We start from the raw sequence: 15562 nt of genomic DNA on the forward strand, positions 1-15562 counted from the left end.
GATGATGGAAAGAGGAGGTAGATGGTCCATTCAGCTGAAAATATAATATCTTAAAATCTAGGAATGGATGAAATGACTCTGGAAGATATTTTCCTAATTTATTATAGGAATCAAATTTCTTTGTATGGTTCCTGCTTTGGAAAATGCTGAAGTTGACATCCTTGAAGACTCCAATGTTGTATTTCAAAAGGAGCGTAGCAAAGTAACTTCTAAAAACTAATTTACCCATACCCATTCTCTCTCTGTGTCCATCCATTTCCCTGTCCATCTATCACCTATTAACCCATGCTAGAAACAGATGTCATTTGCCTTTCTGCCCTGTAATACATGTTTAAGAGACCTAAGGAGGAGGTTTGCAAAGCTATCTCTATACTTTTCAGAAAGAAGAAATTGAATGGGAGACTTTCATTTCATAATTAAAGAATCTTAATATTAATGTTTTACAATATAAATTCATTGGGAAATAAAGCAGGCTACTCATTTCATTGAACCTGTTGAATCGGCCATAAATAGTTACAATTTTTAATTTACTAAGAATGCATGAAATATATAAGAGTATGAATTACATCCCAACTGGAGTGAAGTCAGTAGATATTTTGTGGATATTAGACACCAGCCAAGAGTGTCTTGTTCACTTCTTGGAGAGACCAAAGTATGGGCTCAATACGTGCCATATGGCAAAGGTAGGGGGCACTGTGGAGGGTTGGTCCCAGCTTGAATCCTGACAGCACCACTGAAAGGGTAGGTGGCCTTAAGTAAGTCTACTGTGATCTCCTAATCTTTAGTCTCCTGACCTGTGAACTGAGGTAATATTAATATCTCCTCATAGGGTTGTCCCAAGGAGTCAATGAATTAGTATATGTCCACCTCTAGGAATAGATCATTAGCACTTACATGTTTCTGATTTTTGTTGTTGTTATTGACAATATTCTTCCAAAATTCCCAAGGGGACTTTTTATAAGCTGTTACCATTTACAAGAAGAAAGTGTTAGCCGTTCAGTCCTGTCCAATTCTGCAATCCCATGGACTGTAGCCCTCCAGGATCCTCTGTCCGTGGAATTCTCCAGGTGAGAATACTGAAGAACTTGAGCATAAATGACCACAATTATAGCATAAAAGGAGGATATTGGTGTAAACAATTTAAATGTGGCATACTCTATTGGAGAAAAAAATAATAATAAATGGGAGGACCAATCAAATGGAGACACAGTAATCCTAAAAATAAAATTTTTATCACTGAATGTTCACTCCTGCAAAAAAGCACCTAGAATATTAGGATAGGATACTAACTTTGGTGGGGCTTATTTATTCAAAAGTTTTATTTTAACATCATGACCATAACTTTCTTTCTCGTGATTCATCCTTTCTCCCTCTAATCATCCTTGATTATCTTGTAAGCACCTTGCATTTTTTTTAAAAATATGACTAGTTTTTTTCAGGACACTCCACTGCTACAAGTTCAAATTGTAATCATAAATCAGTGCCAGGGTGCATTTAAGCAATTAGAATGCTGTAATTAACATCTGCTGTGTATATAATCTAATAAGGCATAAAGATAAATACAGAAGCAGAGAGCTAGGTTCTGAGTGTTCTAATGATGGTTATTCATCTGTTCTCCAATTGTCTCCCCTCTTATTTATCAGCTGTGGGTGCCTTGGAACCTCCATGCCTATTAGCAGAACCTGACCTATTTAGGCTCCCCTTTCTTGAATCTCTTAATGATTTGGCTGTAGATCACGACACCTCTCATTTTCAGAGCAGTCTCATGAACACTCACTCCCTTGCTTTGCAGCTGTGTTGGTGTGAGAGTTTATTAAAGGGATTCAGATATTGTTGGCAGGAGCCAGTCTCTCTGATGTTTGGCCATGTGACAGTCTCATTCTTCCTGGGTTCAAAAGAAATAAAGCAGAGCCTCCAGATCTCAGAATAGGAGGGGAAGTAAAAAGAATTGGATGGAGGAAGACTCATAGTTCTGATGATATTTTTTGCAGCATCATCTGGTAGAAACTTGTTATTGAAATGTTTGGTTGTTTTTTTCTAAGTATAGATTAATTCATTTACAAATATTTATCGAATGTCCACTGTGTGCTAGATACCACACAGGTGCTGTGTGTCCAGGGGTGACTTGCAACCTGGTAAACCAAGGGTCCCCAAGCGCCAGGATCTAACGCCTGATGATCTGAGGTGGAGCTGATGTAATAATAATAGAAATAAAGTACACAATAACTGTAATGTGCCTGAGCCATCCCAAAACCACCTCCTCCAATCCGCGGGAAAATTATCTTCTGCAAAACTGGTCCCTGGTGCCGAAAACGTTGGGGGACCACTGACTTAAGTAGATCTCTGCCCATGTGCGGTTTAGAGTTTTATGAGATTAATACCATATTTCACAAACTGTCTCTAATACGCAGTTCCCATTCACACTGTCCTAGGAATTAACTTTTGAGCTAGTTTGTTGTTTTGTTTTTTCCTTTTCGGGACCAGGATCCATCTAGGATCACACATTACTTTTAGGTGTCATAGCTCTATAGTCTCCCAAATGGGAAACAGATGTCCAGTCTTTCCTTGGCTTTTCTTGCTCTGATATTTTTTAAAAGTAAAGGCCTTTTGCTTTGAAGAATGTCTCCCAACTTGTGAAATGTGGATTTGTCTAATTCAGCGATTCCAGACATACAGCATGTTGAGTATGTCTCTGAATCATCTGAGAGATTGGCGAAACTACAGAGACCCACAGCCTGCCCTGTCTCACTATATCCTGCTTCATGAGTCTGGGCCTCTCTGTTCTTTATGGCTTTCTTGGTAACTCGACTATACAGGAAAGTTTCAGAGCCATGAGTCTAAAACAATTTCTTTGTGGCAAGAATACTGCTTAAGTGATGTTGTGTCTTTCTCAGTGTGTCTCACAAGAGGCTTGCAATGGCAGTAGGCTTTGTTTTTGGTTAAGGCGGTATCTGCCTGGAATTCCGTGGTTGTCCAGTGGTTAGGACTCAGCACTTTCACTGCCATGGCTTGGATTCAATCCCTTGTTGGGGAACTAAGATCCTGCAAGCCTCACGGTGCAGCTAATATCTGCCAGATTTCTCTTCGTCTTTTCTCCTTTGTAAGTACTAACTTGTCTGGAGTCAGCACTTTGAGGCTGTTTGACCATCCTGTTTCCCAACAGTCTTTGACACAGTAATCTTGGCCTCCAGGGGTATTCTTGCCTAAGCCAGTTAGTTCTTTGGTTGTTGTTACTGTTCAGCCCCTAAGACCTGTCTGACTCTTTGTGACCCCATGGACTGCAAGCACTCCAGGCTCCTCTGTCCTTCACCATCTCCTGGAGTTTGCTCAAATTCCTACTCATTGAGTCGGTGATGCTGTCTAAGTATCTCATCCTCTGCCACCCTCTTCTCCTTTTCCCTTCAGTCTTTCCTTGCGTCATTGTCTTTTCTAATGAGTCAGCTCTTCACATCAGGTGACTACAGTATTAGAGCTTCAGCAACAGTCCCTCCAATAAATATTTAGGGTTAATTTCCTTTAGGATTGACTGGTTTGATCTCCTTGGAGTCCAAGGGACTCTCAAGAGTACTCTGGTTAGTACTATGATATACAGTGATTGTAAATGGTGATTCACTGTTTCTATCACCTTCAATATTTATTAGCAGTCATCTATAAAGACTAATTTTCCTGTCTTCTCCTCTCTACCTTTTAAAATATTTTTAAGTATCAGCATGAACTTAGGGACTTTTTTCCCCCCTCAGTGTATTTTAATCTCCTCTCTCATTCATTTTGATCCTCTAACTGCTCCCACTGCCATAGCCTTGGAATCAGCCCTTTTGTTTTCAGTGGAGAATGATATCTAGAAACCAGGGTCTCTTTGGAACTTCATTCCAAGAACAAAAATGTATGCCACCCATCCACCAAAAAATAACATGCATTTCACAAACCATACCTGGGCTCCACCGTGGAAAAAGATGATCTGATTCACTTATTCTCATTTCCATATCCTTTTTTCTCATTTCCATACCCGTATATTCAGTTCTGTTATCCTCCCACAACCCAGCACTAATTCACATCCTGCATACTTTTTTCTCTTGGCTCCTATCTTCATTGTGATCTAGTTTCTGAGAAGCAGTCCATCCAGATACTTTGGTTCTACAGCTTATGTCTTTGAAACTGTGATACACACCCATGGAAACACCTGCACTCGGTTGTTCTCATGGTTCAGATAGCTGGAGATCAAGGCAAATCAACTGCACAGTGAATCAGGACACAGCCTTCCTTTTTTAAAAAGGAAAGGTAAAAATGCTCCCTCTCACAACTTTTTCGGTCACTACTCTTCTAGTTGATATTCTACAAATGTTCTGAGTACTTGCCGTCTGCCAGGCAGTGTTCTGGGTCCTGGAGATATAGCTAGGGCCAGAATAGATAAAAACCCATGCCCTAGGATCTTAACCTATTAGATAGAGGTGATGGGGGATATGGAGAAAGACAATAAAGAAGATAAGTAAGGTTAGATAAGTAAGATAATGGAAGGTTTCCACCTTCCATTTGAAGGTGGAAACACAGTCACCACACACAGTAGCACAGGTTACTCAATTCCCAACTCTGTACCCAAAGGAGACCTTGGACCTGAGCAACTCAGGATCAAACTGACATTAAGTAAAATGGGAAAAATGGGGAAGACTGAGGGAAAATTGGTAGTTCCGTTTTTTTTCCTTCTCTTTATATTAAAGTGTACACATAGGAAAGTGTATATGATGTAAGGGTGCAGTTCAATGAACTTTCACAAATTGAACACATACGTGCAACTGGCATCACTGTCAAGGAAACAAACATTACCAACATGTGAGAAGTCTCCCACATGTTGTTCCAGTCATTAATTTCCCCACTACCAAGACTTATATTAGCATTTATTAGTTTGGGCTGATTTTGTATTTTATAAAACTGAAGTCCTACAGTTTATACCTTTTAAACATATAGCTTCTTTTGCTCAGATTATATTTATGAGATTCATTCATGTTGCTGTGTGTAGTTTCAGCCAGTTTATTCACTTTCCCCGTGAATGGCAGATCAGAGTATGAGTATACCACAGTTTATTGGTTTCCCTGGTGGCTAAGCTGCTCAAGAATCTGCCTGCAATGCAGGAGACCTAGGTTCAATCCCCGGGTTGGGAAGATCCCTTGGAGAAGGGAATGGCTACCCACTCCAGTATTCTGGCCTGGAGAATTCCATGGACTTTATATCCATGGGGTTGCAAAGAGTCAGACAAGACTGAGCAACTTTCATTTTCACATGTATGTAAATGGGCTTTTGGGTAGCTTGCAGTATTTGGTTATCACAAGTAGAACTGCCATAATGATCCTAGCACCTGCTCTTTAGAGGACATATGTAAACATATTTGTTATGTGTGTACCTAGGAGTAGACTTACTGTAGCATAGTGCGCGTGTGTGGTATGCTTTAGTGGACCTTACCAAAAAGTTAGTCCAGAACTGACTTAAGTTGGTCCACCGGCAATGTTTGGAAGAAGTGCTATTTTGATGTGTTAAGTAAAATGTCTTCTTTAGTGCAGTGCCATCAGTTACACCACCATACATTGCAAAGAACTGAACCAAAATATTATTTACAAACAATTTCACTGCGTGTCTAGGAAATAAAAATAAATTAGCCAAACTTTATTAGCATTATTGGCTTTGGTGAAGAAATTAAATATAAGTTAAATACACTAAAAAAAAGAAAATAATCCTATATAAGGATAACCAGATTAATAGAATGAAAAAAAAGTGGCCTATTTATATAAGAAAATGTAAAAGACTGATTATTAATCCTGACACAGGATGTAGGTGATCTTCATGTTATATCATAAAACTTTATGATCACTTTAGAGTGATTTCAATAGAGATGTGTTATAATTCCAAAGAGGAAGACAAATTACTCTTTTTAAAAACTTGATGAGATTATTTTTAAAATTTCTTTAAAAACATAAGTGGAAAAGAATGTCAAAGATTATTATGAAAAGTTAAAGCTTTTCTCAGATACAGAGACATAGTATAAAGGAAGAGTGATGAAATGTTATGGAACCACATGAAAATTGAGCAGTGTCCCAGACCAAAGTAGAGAGCCGTAGATATAACGATATATAAGCATGTAAAAAGCAACATGGTAAACATCAGTGCAGAGAGATTAACACTAAGAGTCTTGAGGGGCTACTCTTCATGATAAATGCTTTATATTTATACTTCATGCTCCAGACAACTCAGTACTTCAATATTATCACTCCCCATTTTACAGAGGAGGAACTGAGGAGTCTCAGAAAAAAATTACATACTCAAGGACCCATAGATTCTTCCAGTGTGGGAGGCCCAAGTCCAGTCTGACTTCACAGGAGAAGGAGAGAACGCCAGAGGTGAACAGCTTAAAGGACACAATTTCTGCTCCATAGACCAGACAAAGCATTAATATTGGTAGCTCAAGTTGTAAAAATAAATTCTAAAATAGCTAAGTGAAAAAAAGGGTCATTTCACAGATAGGCAATAGAAATAATAGGCAATTGCAAGGGAAATCCTGAAGTTGGTTAGTAATCAAAAAATTTACAAGCTGAAACAATTTTGCAGTATTATTTTGCACCTTTCTAATTAACAAAATCAGGTTTTTAATTTGATGTGGTTTATAAAATATATATACATTTCCCTAAGGTGAAAAAATTAGTAAGCATGTTTGATATCTTGATCCAGGTGATGGTTATGTGAGTATATACACACATCAAAATTCATCAAGCTGCACAGAGTTGTGCATTTTACCATATATACTTCAATAAAAAGGGGAAAAAATACTCTAAAATGTGTTAAGTGATGAAATAAGAATTATTTGTGAGAAAACAAAGGTGGAAATAATTAGATGCTGCCAAGTTAAGGTTAGTATAAAACATTCAACATGGGGAGTATAAAGCATTTAGCTACAAATTTGAAATCCATTTTCCCTTAAGAGCCAACGCTCGAGGGTGTTACAATCACTTACATAATGCACAATGGTCATTAAGGTTAAAAACAAAGCAGCTGCTGAGAAGAACGTAGTTATCACTGGTCCTAAGAATCAGAAACTGCACCCATGGGTCCTCGTAAAGGGATATTATATGGTGTAATGAACCATGTCCTGAATAACATACCTAAAGTTATTAAAATAATGAGTTTCTGAGGCTTATTTCTTACTTTGCTTCTCATCATAAGCCGGAAGAGTGGTGCTGGAACACAGTTTAAAAAGGAAAAAGAGTTTTACCTGGGGAAATCCTTCTGGTTCTGGTTTGTGGGTTTCTGATGTTTCTAGCTTAATTTAGGAATAAACTTAGCGAATCTAGAGCAATGGTTCTCAATTTGTGTTCCCAAAGGAACCCTTTGGCAACTCTGGAGACATTTTTGGTTGTCACAACTTGGGGAGGCTGCTACTGGAATCTAGTGAGCAGAGGCTGGGAGTGATGCTTAATACTCTACAATGTACAGGACAGACCACCTACCCCCATGAAGAAATTATCTAACTCAAAATGTTAGTTGTACTGAGGTCAATCTGAAAGAACGAATGGAGACAATATTCACTGAGACCATCCTCCGTGGACATTGCCTCTCACAACTAGCTTGGATGAAAAAGGAGAAAGTACTGGCTTATTTACACATGGGGAGGAGGGAGTGTAAGTGTGGTATTTATGGCCTGGCCCTTTAGGGGCATGATAACTCCTAGAAAATAGGAAATTTTATTTCCTATCACCATTCACCAGGAAAGTATGTTTTTATGGCCTAGCGAGAACTGTCTTGTTAGATGGTAGGTAGGTATTAAGTGTTGATGTGGACCCTTCCCTGCCTGATTGTATACAAAAGTAGTCAGCCAGTTGCTCTGGCTTCTCTTGCCTGGCAGAATCCTCCCTCCATGTAGACATGTCCACAGAAGGTATTAGAGAGGCTCCCAGGATCCTCTAGTACCAACTCATTCATTTGTATCCTTATCCCACTAGTTCATCTCACTGTTTGCAGGCTTACTAGTAAACCAAGGTAAGAGCATGTAGGTAGCAAACAAGGTATCATTCTTTACAGGTTTTGAACTTTAACCAGACTTTGAAGTCTGGCCCAGCCTAGCAGTGGATACAGTCGACTACCAATATTAAGACGCACCTTTCTGTCCATCTACGGTCACTGATTGTCTGTGGTTCACATCTTCCCATTGTCATTCATCACCAGAGAGATCCCTTAGTTCTCATTTGGAAAATCCCTAGGGAGAAGTCTTTGAACCATCCTCCATCTCTTGCCCACAGAAGGATGATTGTATTTCCATTAGATCCAGTGAGGAAGCAGTTCTCCAAAAGAATGGGATGATCTGAAAGTGGGGGCAGGGGGAAGTCGGGGTGGAAGGGAGAGGAAGTCAAAACAAATAGAATATCCAACACTCCAGGAAAATACATCCATTTTTTTAACAAGCTTTTTATTTCGAAATAATTTCAAACTTACAAAAGAGTTCCACAAATAGCACAAGAAATGCCAGTATATTTGCCAAGCCAAATTCACCAATTGTTGACATTTTCCACATTTGTACTGTTTCTCTCTCTCCCCCCACACACCTCCAAATGTATTTCATTTTTTTTCCTGAATCATTTGTGAGTAAGTTACATTATTTACCCGTAAATATTTCGCAGTGTATTTCTTGGGATCAAGAACATCTCATAGAACCATATGTCAGTGATCACATTCAAAACACTTAACCTTGAACCTATATGTTGCTTAACATACAGTTCAGTTTTATATCAGTAGAACCTTTATAACAGCTTTCCCTCTTGATCCAGAGGGATCAAGCATTTGATGTAATACACAGCATTTAGTCGTTAGAACTCTTTAACCTTCTTTGCTTGCAAATAGTTTGTCAGCCTTTCTTTGGCATTCACCACACTGACATTTTTGAAGAGTATGGGCCAGATGTTTGTCTCAAGGTTCCTCATAATTAGATCTAGTGATGTATTTTTGGCAGGAATACTACCCAGCAGTATGCTGGAGTCAGTCAGTACCAGCTATGAGAGCCAATTCTCACATAACTTCCCAACGCTGTGTTCTGTAATACCATAATGACAGCTTGAAATCCACTATGGTGGGAATGTTTACATGTTGATTTCATGGAAATCAACAAATTCTACAAATCAGTTCTTGTACCCCCTTCCCCATTTCTGGTTGTGAAACATTTACATGTACTAGCACAGCACTATACATAGATGAAGTTACATCCTTTTCAGGGCTTCCCTGGTGGCTCAGGTAGTAAAGAATCTGCCTTCAGTGCAGAATACCTGGGTTCAATCCTGGGGTCCGAAAGATCCCCTGGAGAAGGAAATGGCTACCTACTCTAGTATTCTTGCTTAGAGAATTCCTTGGACAGAGGAGCCTGGTGGGCTACAGTCCATGGGATTGCAAAGAGTTAGATACAACTGAGCGACTAACACACACACACACACACACACACACACACACGTTTTTCTCAGTACATATCATCAGAAGGCACATGAGGCTGGTTTTCCTAATTACGGGTGATATCTCATCCCTTGGGTAGGATAGTACTTGTCAGGTTTCACCATTGAGGAATTACTGTTTTCTCCTTTGTAATTAATTTTCCCCTGTAGAGTAACCCTTTGTGATTATGTAAATATTCTGACCTGTTTCTCTTCTAATTTTCACCCAACTTTTTTTTTTTTTTAGATTTTCTTATAAAATTAGTTTTACTTGGTTTTCTTAGCATTTGAATATATACCAAATGAATAGCATTTGAATATATATCTATATATAATATATATAGCAATATATATAAAAAAACCAATCGTTATTTTTATTTATTGAAGTTTATTACCTGCATCAATACTGCATGAATCAGTACGTCAATACTAATTGTTGCAAACAGTAATTTTTTATCTCTTTCATTTCTTCTACATTTATTTGTTAATGTTCTACAAGTTAAAATTTTTTTTTGTATATTTAACCCTAAAGTAATAGACTTGGAAACAAACTGGGATTTCTCAACATTTTATCAAGTAGTTCTCAATCCTAATGTCTGTGACCAGATTATTAATGTTCACTGCTATAGTTCAGAATAAGTTTCCGTGGAGGACTGTATCAATACAGAAAATGCAGAATGGGTCTTCAGAAATAGCTTTCCCATTCTACTGTCAATATGTGTGTTTGATGGTGACATGCTGTCCTACCAACAGAATAAGTGGCATTAGAGTCATTTTTCTGGCCTCATCTGATTGCATTTTTACCGGAAGCATGCTTTTAGAAGATTCCTGGTGAGATTTGCACTGGAGTCACAGCTAATTCAGTTAACTAACGCATGGTAGAGCAGAGTCAACATCTGCTGGGCGATTGAGTAGTACGCTTCTCGTTCCTGTTCCTCAGTCCCATCACTGAGGATGTAAAATCACAGGAGTCATGTTTTCACTAAGTTCTCTTGCAAGTTCTAAAACTTTCTTTTATCCTGTTCACCTACTTGGGAATCAAAACCTAGAGTTCACCTCATTAGTATGATGTCTTGATCAGCTGGGCTAACAAGCCAAAGACAAGGATAGGATGTCCAAAGTGGAGCCTGAACCCAATGCCCTAGTGATGGAATCCATAATCCAGTTAAATTAGCAATGGGAATGTAGCCCCAGCACTTGGTACAGTTTCATGTTACCTCTGTGCATTCAGCTACATCATTTGACTCACGCCTCCACTTCTCTTTGTTTATCCTTGACAGTCATGGAAACCCACTGAAGGATCCCATTACCCCTGTCTTTGAGGTGATCCCTTTCTCAAGTGTTAGCTTGCCCAATACCTATAATGTTACCGCTGTTACCATGGTTGTAAGTGAAAGAAATGTTCTCTCCAGAGCAGACTGCAGTTTCTAAAGAACTTTTACCCTTCAGGCATGAAATTCTAGAGTTCTGTATGAGTCTTAATTAAGTTTCACCATATGAAAGCACTGAGAACCAGGCAAAATCCTATTATTCTTGGTTCATCCATTGTTTGGGATGAACTCCACGCACAGGTCAGATAACCTTGACAATCAGTACTGGAACTTAAAATAAAATATGTTGCCTTGGATTTCCAGGACAGTGGTTAACTAAAAGGTGAGGTGGGGGCTAAGATGTTTAAAAGAATGTGGAGCTTTGCCAAACCAGGCATTGTCCTCTCCTCCTGGAATGAGACTTTTCAAGGACCCTACCTCTGCATCCCCCCGGTGTCTTCCTCCACCACAGTTGTGTTGGGGCCATTGTGTAGGTGGCTGGAGCGGCCAAACAGACTTAATTTGAAGCAAGTAGGGAAAACCACTAGACCATTCAGATATGACCTAAATCAAATCACTTACGATTATACAGTGGAAGTGGGAAATAGATTTAAGGGACTAGACCTGATAGACAGAGTGCCTGATGAACTATGGAATGAGCTTTGTGACATTGTACAGGAGACAGGGATCAAGACCATCCCCAAGAAAAAGAAATGCAAAAAAGCAAAATGGCTCTCTAAGGAGGCCTTATAAGTAGCTGTGAAAAGAAGAGAAGCTACAGGAAAAGGAGAAAAGGAAAGATATACCCAATTTGAATGCAGAGCTCCAAAGAATAGCAAGGAGAGATAAGAAAGCCTTCCTCAATGATCAGTGCAAAGAAATAGAGGAAAACAATAGAATGGGAAAGACTAGAGATCTCTTCAAGAAAATTAGAGATACCAAGGGAACATTTCATGCAAAGATGGGCTCAAAATGGTATGGACCTAACAGAAGCAGAAGATATTAAGAAGAGGTGGCAAGAATACACAGAAGAACTGTACAAAAAAGATCTTCACGACCCAGATGATCACGATGGTGTGATCACTCACCTAGAGCCAGACATCCTGGAATGTGAGGTCAAGTGGGCCTTAGGAAGTATCACTACGAACAAAGCTAGTGGAGGTGATAGAATTCCAATTGAGCTATTTCAAGTCCTAAAAGATGATGCTGTAAAAGTGCTGCACTCAATATGCCAGCAAATTTGGAAACCTCAGCAGTAGCCAGAGGACTAGAAAAGATCAGTTTTCACTCCAATCCCAAAGAAAGGCAATGCCAAAGAATGCTCAGGCTACCACACGATTGCACTCATCTCACACACTACTAAAGTAATGCTCAAAATTCTCCAAGGCTTCAACAATATGTGAACCATGAACTTCCTGATGTTCAAGCTGGTTTTAGCAAAGACAGAGGAACCAGAGATAACATCCGCTGGATCATCAAAAAGGCAAGAGGGTTCCAGAAAAACATCTATTTCTGCTTTATTGACTATGCCAAAGTCTTTGACTGTGTGGATGACAACAAACTGTGGAAAATTCTAAAAGAGATGGGAATACCAGACCACCTTACCTGCCTCTTGAGAAATCTGTTTGCAGGTCAGGAAGCAACAGTTAGAACTGGACATGGAACAACAGACTGGTTCCAAATAGGAAAAGGAGTATGTCAAGGCTGTATATTGTCACCCTGCATATTTAACTTATATGCAGAGTACATCATGAGAAATGCTGGGCTGGATGAAACACAAGCTGGAATCAAGATTGCCAGGAGAAATATCAATAACCTCAGATATGCAGGTGACATCACCCTATGGCAGAAAGTGAAGAAGAACTAAAGAGCCTCTTGATGAAAGTGAAAGAGGAGAGTGAAAAAGTTGGCTTAAAACTCAACATTCAGAAACTAAGATCATGACATCTGGTCGCGTCACTTCATGGCAAATAGATGGGGAAACAGTGTCAGACTTTATTTTTTGGGGCTCCAAAATCACTGCAGATGGTGATTACAGCCATGAAATTAAAAGACGTTTACTCCTTAGAAGTATCATGCGAGTGTATGTTCCTCAGCTCTTTGTCTCATCACAACAAAGATTTGGAGTGATGGACATTAAAGCCCCCTCGGCGTGTCAGAGCTTTTGGGTCTTGGATAGACCGTGTTATAGCTCTCAGGTCTCAAAAGGACCATGTTATAGCTCTTAGACAAATCAGTGTTACAGCTCAGTGTTACAGCTCTATTTTATTTAGAAGATAGCAGGAAAATCCATCTTCGAGGTGTGAGGGCACATCGATCTAAAGACATGAGGAGAAGAGCGCCCCAGCGCGCGTGCGAGAGAGAGAGAGAAAGAGAAAGAAAGAGAGAAAGAGTTAGCTTTGGCTCCTCTATATGTTTATGTCTCCCTGGGCCTGTCCTATGTAAATTGGGCCAGTCAGGAGTGCTGTTTGTTTTACCGGAGGTCCTCACTCGGGTCCTCGGACCTTCTTTTGTTCTGTTTTCGCGGGCTTTTCCCTTCCTTGTCTTTTAGCCACCGCCATTTTGGACTCCTTTTTCCTATTTTTACCTACCTAACAGAAGGAAAGTTATGACCAACCTAGACAGCATATTAAAAGGCAGAGACATTACTTTGCCAACAAAGCTCCATCTCGTCAAGGCTGTGGTTTTTCCAGTAGTCATGTATGGATGTGAGAGTTGGGCTATAAAGAAAGCTGAGTGCCAAAGAATTGATGCTTTTGAACTGTGGTGTTGAAAAAGACTCTTGAGAGTCCCTTGGACTGCAAGGACCTCCAACCAGTCCATCCTAAAGGAGATCAGTCCTGAGTGTTCATTTGAAGGACTGATGTTGAAGCTGAAACTCCAATACTTTGGCCACCTCATGCAAAGAGCTGACTTATTGCAAAAGACCCTGATGCTGAGAAAGATTGAACGTGGGAGGAGAAGGGGACGACAGAGGATGAGATGGTTGGATGGCATCACTGACTCAATGGACATGAGTTTGGGTAAACTCTGGGAGTTGGTGATGGACAGGGAGGCCTGGTGTGCTGCAGTCCATGGGGTCACAAAGAGTTGGAGACGACTGAGCGACTGAACTGAACTGAACTGTAGGTGAAAAAATCCACAGGTGAGGTTCGTATTTGCTTCCCTATTCCTCTAGAGCTGTCCCAGCCTGGTACTTTTCATACCTCAGCTCCTCATTTCAGCATTTTTAATATTTAATGACTCTTCTAAGTTAGAGAAATATTTGGCAGCTTCCTTAAAAGTATCTGTTTGAGGTCTTTTTATCTGCTGGACTTCCATTTACTAAATTGAAAAGTTGGTGTGTAAAATACTGTTCAAATGACTCATCTAAGATTCTGATGAAGCACAGGGGTCACAGGGTGGCAGAGGAGTTGGCAGTAATTTTCAATATATTTTATTCATCTTTAGTTTAGTTGCTTTTTTTTTTTTTTTTTTAATATTTGAACTAACATACTTGATCTCCTCTCCAATTTTAAGACAAATTTAACTTAACGAGGTCAGGTCTAATTTCAAACTCCACAAAGATGTTTTTTAGCCACCACCCCCCCTCCCAACCCCGGCCCGAAGCTCTCCTCCCTCTGCATGAGTTTCTTTTTCTTTGAAGAGAAGGGATTCAGCCTTTCTAAAATTTAAATCTTGATCAGCGCCTTCCTCACCTGTTGGATTAACTGCTTCATCATCTTTCACCAGATTAGAAAACCACTGTCTCTTGCCTGAAAGACAGAGGGCAATTGATTTCTGCAATCAACCTGGCTTCTTTGATTTTATAATCTGTTTCTAGAGATTATAGGCGAGCTTTGAATTCCAAGGCTCTGGGCCTGTCAGCTTTTGAAGCAAAAAACTTTGAAGCAGATCCTCTGCCTCAGGTTTCAGAAGGAATACTTAGATGTTGGAAAATGAAGTTAATTTGTTTTCATTCTGTAATAAAAGGGAAACACAGATAATTATCACTGCTGACATTGTAACATCCCTGATTTGGGGGCTGTATATTTTTATTTTATGAGTTCTAAAAGAATTGTTGTTACTAGTTTTTGTTTTTTGGGTTTTTTTTTTTTTTTTTCTTTTTTTTGAGAAGCCCAGTCAAGTCATTTGGAAACTTGAGAGAGAAGCATAAACCTTCCAGAAATTCTCACTGAGCTAACTGCTCCTATAAACCTACCTAATGTGCATTTACTTTAAAACTACTAAATTACTTACCACTGATACACTTGGTGTAATTACAAAACTCTTCAGCCCAGATTCAACAGGTAGAAAGGAGAAAGAAAATGTGCAGGGCAATTTGCAGACCTGTGTTCTTAAACACTATGCAGTCTGAGTACTAATTATACAGGATTTACACAAGGAGAGGGTTATATGGAATTGTTTTAGCATGTGGTAATGCTTATAAGCTAGCATCTTACCCCAAAAAATTGTTTTTTAAATAATGACCCTAGTCTACTACTCAGTGTTGAATTTATCATACAATGCAATAATGGTATTTACTTATGTCATCACATTTAACAAAATAAATGAAGGTATATGTGAGTATTATTGATAGAGGCAGTCCCCCATCCCTTGCTCCCCCCCCCCACACACACACACTTGTGTATCCCTTCCTGAGTAAGTATTCCTGTCAAACTCCTATTCTTCTTTGGGATCTTAAAAAATAAAATACTGGAAAAAGGATAAATTAGGATTCATCAAACTTCAATATAAAGCAACAGAATTTTGGCCTTTTAAGCATTTGCTGTAACTGGTTCTTAAGGCTTTACATTT

At 39.3% G+C, this 15562-nt stretch overlaps 1 protein-coding gene across 5 annotated transcripts in view; it reads left to right on the plus strand.

Moving 5' to 3' along the window:
* Window positions 1-15562, plus strand: part of FRMD4B (FERM domain containing 4B) — a 358740-nt gene that overhangs the window by 267733 nt on the left and 75445 nt on the right. The gene's annotated exons all lie outside the window — the stretch shown is intronic.

The sequence above is a fragment of the Bos taurus genome, chromosome 22 (assembly GCF_002263795.3).
Source record: "Bos taurus isolate L1 Dominette 01449 registration number 42190680 breed Hereford chromosome 22, ARS-UCD2.0, whole genome shotgun sequence".
Lineage (NCBI taxonomy): Eukaryota > Metazoa > Chordata > Mammalia > Artiodactyla > Bovidae > Bos > Bos taurus.